This window comes from Crocodylus siamensis, chromosome 15 (assembly GCF_052110815.1).
Source record: "Crocodylus siamensis isolate JL-2025a chromosome 15, ASM5211081v1, whole genome shotgun sequence".
In the NCBI taxonomy this organism is placed as follows: Eukaryota; Metazoa; Chordata; order Crocodylia; family Crocodylidae; genus Crocodylus; species Crocodylus siamensis.
Genome location: NC_143409.1, coordinates 12361611 through 12371165, shown reverse-complemented (window position 1 = coordinate 12371165; position 9555 = coordinate 12361611). Strand labels below are relative to the sequence as shown.

At 48.1% G+C, this 9555-nt stretch overlaps 1 protein-coding gene across 4 annotated transcripts in view; it reads left to right on the top strand.

Moving 5' to 3' along the window:
- Positions 1-2053: 2053 nt before the first annotated feature.
- Positions 2054-9555, top strand: part of SV2B (synaptic vesicle glycoprotein 2B) — a 97113-nt gene continuing 89611 nt past the window's right edge. For 3 of the 4 annotated variants that reach the window (XM_090029073.1, XM_090029070.1, XM_090029072.1), the window contains exon 1: positions 7720-7928. The gene's annotated coding sequence lies outside the window, so the exon portion shown is untranslated. Of the gene's footprint in view, positions 2260-7719; positions 7929-9555 lie in introns of those variants that run through there. The other variant, XM_090029071.1, reaches the window with a different exon arrangement.

The following is a 9555-nucleotide window of genomic DNA, read 5'->3' as shown; positions in this document are numbered from 1 at the left end:
CACAGAATTAAAAATGTGATTAAAAGAATAAATCCCATGCAGAAGAATGAAACCAAATGTCAACTTCGGGATGTGGGCTTTAAGTCTGGGTTGTGGACAAAAAACCCTGCTCTCTCTCCTATTTGCATGTGGAGTCATCACAGGTAGTGTGCCCAGTGTGCCAACCCCACTGTGACACTGCAGCACATGCAAATGCCTGAGCCCGTGATTCAAGTCAGATGGGACAAAGGCAGAATAAAAGACAAAGAGCAAAAAAAAGGAGTTGCAAGTGGGAAGGACAGGCAGAGTGTGAGGGGAAAGGGATATTTAATAAAAATAGGGGTTAAGAAGGGTCATCCTCATTACCCAGCTTGTATACAATCTACAGTCGGTGGATCTCAAAGTACTTTACAAAGTACTTTACAAAATGGTATTATTAATTCCATTTCATCAATCCAGGGGCTGAAATATGGGCGGCGAGTCAATATGGGCAGAGCCTGGGCAGGTGTCGTGTAAGACCCAGTGCCTTGTGCTGCCCCCTCCCCACATCATGCTCTCCATAGCCCATGGAGAGGGTATCATGGGGAGGGATTAGTTTTTTTGTCATGAAAATCCTTCCGAGAGTGCTGTTTGGGGAATCTGTCTCCTTTAATGTCCAAGAGTTCGGTGCCTCTCCCAGCCAATTTTTCCTGGCTAGACAGGGGCAAGCAGGGTGTCTACAGGCTCTGCGCATCTTGCAGCTACCTGGGATAATGCCAACAGAGGAGCCGTGGCAACATGGAGCTCAGTTCAGGCTGAAAAACCCACTCTTGAAGCTGAGGGCTTTCCTCTTGCTAGCTAAGCTCTCTGTTACTGCAGCTATGTTGTGATTGGTACCAACTCCCTCCTGTCATCTAAGCCTGGATCCTCTGTGTGTCTGTTCACAACAGAAAGGGTTGGGAGAGATTTCCAGGGCAGGGCAAGTTCCACAGAGCATTCCTCCTTCCCTGCCATGGTGCCAGCCTGGCCTCTTACTGAGCTGAGATTCAGGGCGGGTGTGGGGGAGGCATCCCTAAAAGGTGGTTGAGCACAGATTCCTTTGATGATGAGGGTCAAGGGGGATCTGGCCTTGGACAAGGGTTCAACACCCAGCAGTGCCACCCAGGAGCCTGTGAAATGTTAGCTATGGGCCTAGGGTGTGGACATGGACCTTGTAGGTCTGTGAAGCTGGCTGAGGAAGATGCAGGTGAACTTTCCCTTCATGATGAGTCACAGCCTCTCCTGGCCTTACCTGGCCAGACGGTACCATGGATCAGCCCCTCCTGCAGTGATATTCCAGGCCACTGAGGGACCATCTGGGACAGTGCTATCCCTCAGGAATGGGGGCCACAAGCCTGGGGTGCTCTGGGTGAAAAATGCTTTTATGCCCAGTATCCCAGGCAGAAAAACTGGTGGAGCTCCCAAGTCCTTCCCATGAATCTTGTTGCTGTGTTATCACTGCTCCTTTCATCCTCGGCTCTCTTCTCTTCCTCCCTCCCCAGGGTGAGGACTTTGGCTTCCTGCTGCCTACCTTGCCCTGACAGCGAACTTGGGCTCCTAAAGCACAGAGTCATCTAGTGATCCAGAGCCCTCCTGCCCCATCAGCTCTGCCTGGGGTTTCTAGGGAGCAGGAGGGGTGTTCAGCTCCGCGGTTTACCCCTGCAGCGGAGCATCTCCTGAAACATAGCATTCATAATGGCAGTCTCTCTAGCCTAGGGTCATACCAGCCCTGGAGATGCTGCTGAGTAAGGGTATCAGGCAGGGAGATGCTGGGGGCAGTAGCAGCACTTCTGAAATAAAACAGCAACCAATGCCCTGGGTGCCATTGAAGTGTAAAGCCAAAAAAAACTCCATCTCTGCATTAGAGCACTTAAATATATTGCCCCCTGCAATCAGGCACTTTCCCAGAAAAGCTTCAATGCTGAGGCAATGGACGGGTTGTTTTATTACCCTGATTAAATTACACAAGCTTTTCCTTTCTCTCTCCGCCTGCCTTTCAATCTCTCCCTCTCTCTCCCTCCCTGCATTTGCTCATCCCCCTCCTTTCCCTCCTTCTTGTTGGGGGGGCAGTGATGCAGGTATGACATAAAGCCCTAGTCTCCCTCCACTGGGATCCCCTCTGGTGCATCATTAACATGCACTGCCTGGCAGGACTGCATCATTGTTAGAGGAGATTCCAGTGCGATGCATCCCTCGGCTTTGAAACTCCGGCACTGAGCTGAGCAGTCAGCAGCAGCAGCAGCAAATAACTTCACATTACAGGTAAGAGCAAGTCATTTCTTCTGCTGTAGTGCAAACAGACAAGACATTTCCCAGGGGGAGCAAATGGCTGGTGGGCTCTCCATTCCAGACACGAGGCAGCTGGGTGCCTGGCTTGCCTCTGAGCACTGTAAAAAAATAGGGGAAGTCTGTCCAAGAAAATGAAACAATAGGGGTTGCGGCTAATGAGACTGGAAGGCAAGGACCCAGCAGCTCACTTGGGAAAAAGTAGCAGGAATTGCAGGGCACTTTGTTAGTTTAATGAATTGGTCATGTCACGGGCAAAACAACAAATCAAACTAACACCGTTACCCTCCCTGCCCAAGTTTACCCTCTTTGAGAGAAGCAATGAGCTGCTGTTTGTAGTTCGAGCTGCATAGAAGGCATCCAAACAGGAAAGGGTTATTTTAATTTAGAAGGACAATCGTACTGTGCCCTGGTGGGGGGTTCTGGATGGGCTGTGTGTGGCTGAGGTGTAGGTACTGGGGGTAAGTTGCATATGCAGTGTCTGCTGTGCTGTCTGTGTGCATGTGGATATGAGTCGCGTGGGATTGCATCCACCCCCGTCACCCTCAGCTTTCCCATGTGGCCACAACACTGCAAGCATGCAATTTAATTGTCCTTTGTAATAGTCCTTCCCTACCTCTGGGTACCGTGGATGTAACTAAAACTAAAAAGTGCACTTGGTCACCTCTGTCAGCAGAGAAGAAACGAAGCCACGGAGGGCAAGGAAATGATTTTTTGTTTGAATTGCTGTACTGTATCTTATTTCCCCTGATAATATGATCTGGTTAAAAAAATCTGATCCTGTGTGTGTGTGTGTGTATGTGTGCGTGCACGCACGCGCTCGTGCATATACATGCATGGACACTGACACACTTAGGTATGCATTGTGTATCTGTCTGGCGATAGCTGCTGTTCAGTTGAGATTTTCATTGCAGATGCAGGACTGCAGTGACATAATCCATTATAGCAAGATCCCATAAAAACCATGGAGCTGTTGAAAGATTACTTGACATGTATGACCTTGGCTCTGAAAAAAACAACCCAATAATTGTAATGGATGGGGGAGGGGAACTGTGGAGCTCCCTCTTGTGTGCAAAGGAGAACCCGGTGAGTTTTTGATTGGATGCTTTCTCAATAGTTAACTATATATGTTCAGAGGGATCTTCCCCCACCAGACATCTAGACAGACATTAAAATCAGGACAGGACTAAGCGATGCATCTATTTGAAAGCTGCTGCATATTGTAATTTTCCAGGCTCCTGTTTCTTGTCATTTGCCAGAGGAGAGAGAATGAATTAATCTCCTCTCTTGGCCAGTTAGATGTCTAATATACAATAATGCAGCATCGTTTCCCTTAGGGCAAAAGCACTGAGCCCGGTGTCTCCTGTTCAGTTAGCAATGCACTATACTACCTCTGCATCTGCGGAGCACCTGTGCTAACAGCCAACTTACCCTGTCTCATGGGGCAATCCCTGGGAGGAGGGTTGGAGAAGAGGTGACCTTCTAGACCTTCCTCCTGATTATCCTACAGGGTATAGCAAGGTCCCCTCCAGTTCCTGGTGGATGAAGGAAGGTAATGATTAGCCCCAAGCTAATGCTGGAGGATCTATTACAGCCCCATGTCACTGGCAGGAAGACTTACAGTCAATGCTGGTACATCCTGATTTCTTCCCCATGTTATCTGGGCCCTGCTGGGAGAGATGTGCTGTGCTGTTCAACGAGCTTTGAGTGAAGATCAGGCTTGAGATTAGGTACTTGGGTTTTCTGAAAGGGTTGTGCAAACACTAATTGTAGGTGCTTGGGCAATGTTCCTGGAACATCTCTGCTGTATAAACAGAAGGCCAATGAGCAGCAAGACTCTTATCGGGGTTTGCTATTCAGCTTCTTCGGTTGCTAGGGCTCTGCCTCAGGACGTTGGACCTGTTATATGCACCCATCTGTGCTCCGTGACATGCTCTAATGCACAGATGGCAATGATGGACAGCTCTTTATTCAGGGAAGTGATCTGGAGAGAGAGGACACGCTTTCATCGCTTCTCATGGCAGGCTCTGATCTCACATGCCTGTTCATAAGCACACAGCTGGGCACACCACCAAAACACCCATTCTGTGTGTGCAGAGTTAGCGTGTACAACTTGCTGGTTGTGTGCACAAAATGTGTAGACACCAACTTCAGGAGGCGAGCTCATCAGTGTGGGGAGAAGTGTGTGTGCAAAACCCCATGCTGAGAGTGGAAAGCCACCTTCTTGTGGGATTGTATAGTCTCAAGAGGGGTTTGGCTCTCGTCCACTCTTGACTGGGTGATCCTTAAGGGAGAGCCAGGATGCTGGAGAAAAGGCATGGGTTGGTGTGGGAATAAGAATGTGTTGTTTTTTTGCATAAGAAGAAAATAAAGTCACACCTTGGTGGAGGGGAGAGGCAGGGGTGGAGAAGGGAGAAAGGTGCAGAGAAGATTACCATGAGAACTGTGAAAACCCTGCTCATTCTCTGTAGTAAGAGGTTGAGGGAAGTGGCACCTCTGCAGAATGGGCTGGGGGAACTGGAGTTAAACTGGGAAAGCAGAGGCTGAGGGGCTGCCTGATTCCTGAGCTGCTATCCCTAATGGATGCAAGATCTGCCATCATTCAACCCAGTTCTGTACTAAATGCCAAGAGAAAGCTCCCCATCCTCTGCTCAGATCTGGAGCTGGGTAGCTTTTTGGCCTTGGTGCAAAACCTCAGCAATGCTAACAGTCGTGACTGGGGAAGCTCAGGAGTCTGTCTGCAGGATCCTGCTTCCCCGATTGTCAATTCTCCAAATTAATTTTCCAGATCACGAGCTGAACCTTTGCAAACGTCCTCATCTGAGAGGATTATAGAATTACTCCCATGCTAATGAGCAGGTTAGTGTTACGGCAGCTTAAAATCTGGAAAGAAGAAAAGGAGTTGGAACAACCAAATAAAGATACCAGGGGAAAAGGGATCCTGGGGTGGCTGGGCTGTCTGCCTCAAACTGCTGGGGAAGGGAAATGGAGGATATAACTTAAGCCACTGGGGTATATGATCAGCAGGGCCAGCCTTGTTTTCAGCCCTGCACTTTGGGGAAAGGATGGGAGATAAACTTGCTTTGAAAAGAAGCCCCGGCTCTCCTCTTGCAGACACCAGCTTTATCATGTGGTCACTCCAATGACTCCACTTTTCTTCTGGAGCAAAGTGGGGTCAGAGTTAGCCCCCTAGGACTGGGCTGGGGAGCAGAATGAGGAAATGTCTCCCAGCTACATGAGATAAAATGCAAAGGAAAGGCCAGTCTATATTTAGGCGAGGGCTGTGTTCTGAGCGGGTAATCCTCTTTTCCTGAATTATCCAGCCCAGGGATTAGACTGCTTTAAACTCCTCACCAGGCCTCCCTTACCCCACCAGGCCACAGTGGAACAGACCAGCTTTACCAGTGCAGAAGGGGGCAAGGGATGGGAGGAGGATGTGGTGAGGCAGTGTGGGTGACTTGTCTGGCAGGCAGATGATGCCCTCTGAGAGGTGGCTAAAGGTCCAGGTGTCCCATGATACAGATGTGGCATATGATGTAACACTGAGCATTGTGGGGCTGCAATTAAGAAAGACTGTGGAGCTTTATAAATGATTGCAGAGATGAGCAAGTACAGCAGCATAAAGGGAGAAGGACAGGGAGTACAAGGCAGCTCCTTTTCAGTGCCTTGTAATCTTGCTAAGGAGTCAAATGTAATTTCCTCTGACCAGCACCCTGGGTTGCTAATCAGGTATACAGTTTTCCATGTAGAAGCCATGTCTGACTTTCCTTGCCCTGGAAAGCATCTGCTCTGCCTTAGCTGGCTATAGAAATAAGATACTGGGTTTGCAGGTCAGTCCCATCTGCTTTGAGCTGGAATAAATCAGTATCCTCTAAAATGGTGGGTTTAGGTTAGCAGCAGAAGGGAGGGAATGTGCTACAACATGGGAGATGGTGCCAGCCTCAGAAAGGCAGAGATGGGGTAAGGAAGGGTTGAAGAAAGGAGTGGTGTCAGGAGGACTGAGTGGCATTAGTGACTGAGGCTGTGGGGTATGGTCCTGTGCTGAGAGTAGATGGGTGTCAGTTGTGTCCCTAGTGTCAAGACCCAAAATGGGTCTTCTTGTTGACTGTCTCACTTTGCCTGAATGTGCCATGTGAAATTAATTGCTCCTGCTACTAATTGGTCCTGACAGCCAGAGCTGTGGTGGGGTGGCTGGGCCTGTCCTGTGGATAAAATACTCCGTTCTCCAGGGCAATCAGGCCAGGTCTCTGTTCTGCTGGAAATGGAGATCCATTTATGAAGCAGTAACCAGGGTCCTGTTTGGAAGGCTTGGGCTGGTGTTGCTATTGATCCCCTGGATCTCCTTGGAGCTGGGATTCTGGCTCTGTCTCCTTCCCTGCCTGAAAAGCATTCACTTTTCAGTCACTGCCTTTATTCATTTTTCTTTTGACTGAGGAAGAGCCTTTTATTTTATTTCCTTGGCTGCCTTTGCACTTTCAGCACTGGTTGAGGACATTACTGCTATGCCCAGTTTCAATGTGGAGTGAGTTTGGGTGACAGTTTTATCCCTCTGCAAACTGACTTCTGTTGGACTCTCGAGGGGCAGGGTGTGAATACACCTTTGCACATCCTTGGCAAGCCAGGGCCAGCATTAGCTTCTGCAGTGTTGTCATTTAAACTCTGGTAAAAGGCCTTGATTGATTCCTGAGGATAGGACTTTTATCAAGGGGTTTTATTTTCCATGCATGTAAATGGGTCAGCTCTACTCCTTGCTGTTTAATTTGCTTCTTCAAAAGCCTACATCTGGCATTTTGCTGTAATTGTATTTTCCTTTCCCCAAACTGAGTGCGATTCTGGTGCTCGATAAGCTCTGGGCCAACTCTCACTGAAGTCATCTAGCTGTTGCCATTTAAATAACTTCACTGGGAGTTTGAATTGAATGAGGAATAAATGGCCAGGCCCTTAACTAGTTCTTTGAAAGGGAAAGCCTGTTTAACGCTCCTCTGAGACCTGGCATTGTCAGCCCTTGCTTTATTCAGACAGACAGGTAGAGTCAGTGCAGCCTGTTATTGCTTTTCCGTGTGTGTGTGTGTGTGTGTGTGTGTGCGCGTGCGTGCGTGCGTGTGTGTGTGTGTGTGTGTGTGTGCATGTGCGCGCGTGCTGGAGCTAGGATTCAAGCACAAGCCGGGATAGAACAAAGTAATAGAGAGAGAAGGAAGAAAAGGTCACTTAGTACAACCAGCCCCTGCCTTTAATATCAGCTATTGTCTTTCCCCCTCTATGCTGAGCATTATCAATTTCCTGTTTAAGTTCAAGTCAACACATCTGTCACGTTAGCATCTCTCGCTGCCAGGCTCCCCACCCCCCTTCCATCTGCTCTCCCCCTCTGCCTGCAGCCTCCTGGGCTCCTACTGCTTTGTTATTGGCGTGTGCGTGCGTGCGTGTGTATGTGTTTTCTGCAGGCGGACGGACTCTTCCATTGCTGGCGCTTCAGTACCTGGGTGCATTTGCAATGGGATGATCAGCTTGGCTTGCCGAGCATTTACTTCTAATCTCCAGCTTGCGGCATCCTAGCGGCAAAGGCGACCCTTTCAGGGACAGCTCCAGAGGGACTGCAAAGAGGGACAGTGGCTGGTGATTCTGGGATGAATTATTTCTTAGTTCTGGTAAGAGATGCTTTTGCATTTGGTTCCCTTTCTGGGCAAGAGTGACACAGCTAAAAGGCAGAGAGAGGGGGAAGGTGAGAAAGAGAAGGAAGCCTGATGAAATCAGTTGTGTTTATATCAAAGCCTGCCCGGGGGCAAGCGTTCATCAGAGCAATTTATTTAATTACTAGTTCCAGGTGTGTGGTGGTTCCAATCTGACAGCGAGGAAAGTAGTGAAAGTACTTGGACAAGCAGAAAGGTTGTAGCTAGCAGATGTGGCCAGAATTAAAGTCTAAATGACTTATTTTCTGGACCCGGGGGGGGGGGGGGGGGGGCTCCAGAATGGCTTGTATCTAGCACACTGGGAGAAGCAAGGAAATACTTTTAGGCAGCGATGACAAACTGTTTGGAAAAGTGCAACTGGAGTCAAACCATCTGCAGATCTGCAACAGGAGAGACTGTGTCCCAAATGCCTGCTGCTTTTGAATCTGAGGGCAGTGAGCTGGTTGAATTCACAGGGCTGTTGAGTTGGTTCACAACACAGTCAGCTTTGTTCCTTTTATGACTCCAGTAATGACAAAGCAATTACATTGGGGATGAATTTGGCCTTGTTCTTCTAAACAGGAACAGTGACTGTTAAACCTAATGGCAGCTTTAGCAGCCTGGCTGTGCTGAGTCTGCAAAGGTCTTTCCATAAGGTGCCTCTAGTGCCAGATAGCAAGCAAGAAGTACAGCGATGAACCTGCCGTGCTTCTGCTGATGGCTCCGAAGCACTGACCTTCTCAGCAGCCCTGGACCCAGTCTTGAAAATGATCTAATTGCTGCATTGATCTAGTAGTTCTGGAGACCCTCCCGGGAGACAGAATTGTAAAAAACAGTTGGTTTGGTGGTTTCAAGGTTTTCTTGGTGCTTACGAGTTTAGCAGCCAGGGTTTCAAGAGATCTGACTGGGGGAAATGTTATAATGGGTTTCCTGGCAAAAACTGGCTCCATCATAAAACATATATGTACCAAGACATTTCATCCACTACAACCCATTCTTCTGACCAGTCTGTAAATACAGGACAACAATCTCCAAGAATTCAGTGACCAGAAAGCAATGCTTCCCCCTCTCCACTCAGGTCCAATTGTTAACTATAAAGTGTCCCTGGAGTTTCTGGCACTGGTAGATATTACATTAACTCCTAAGACCCATGTCTTGTAGACATCATCTTGATGATCCCTTTGTTTCAAACACGTTTCAGAGTAACATCTTTGGATCAAAGGCAGAAGTAAAAATAGTACAAGCCCAAGACCTGAACTGATAGCAGGAGACTGCCCTGGCTCTTCAGATGCTGTGAAATCCTTCTAGACTGGGTCTGCCGGCGTCTTTGATTATTACATCTCTAACATGATCAAAAGAGCTGAGATAATACCTTAGAATGAACAATGCTCATTTTCTTTAATAAAAGTCCACGTAGGTTTTTCTTTGGCATGTGCTGTTAAAAACACGCCATTAGACATCCTAAGTTTCTACAAATTAATTTAGCTCCTGAGTTAGGTTACAAGAATGAAAGGAATGGGTACATCCAAGTATTTGTTTTATTGTCAGCTGTGCGTTTGTTTCCTTTTTGAATTTCTCCGTTTGGATTTGAAAAGAGATGGGTCAA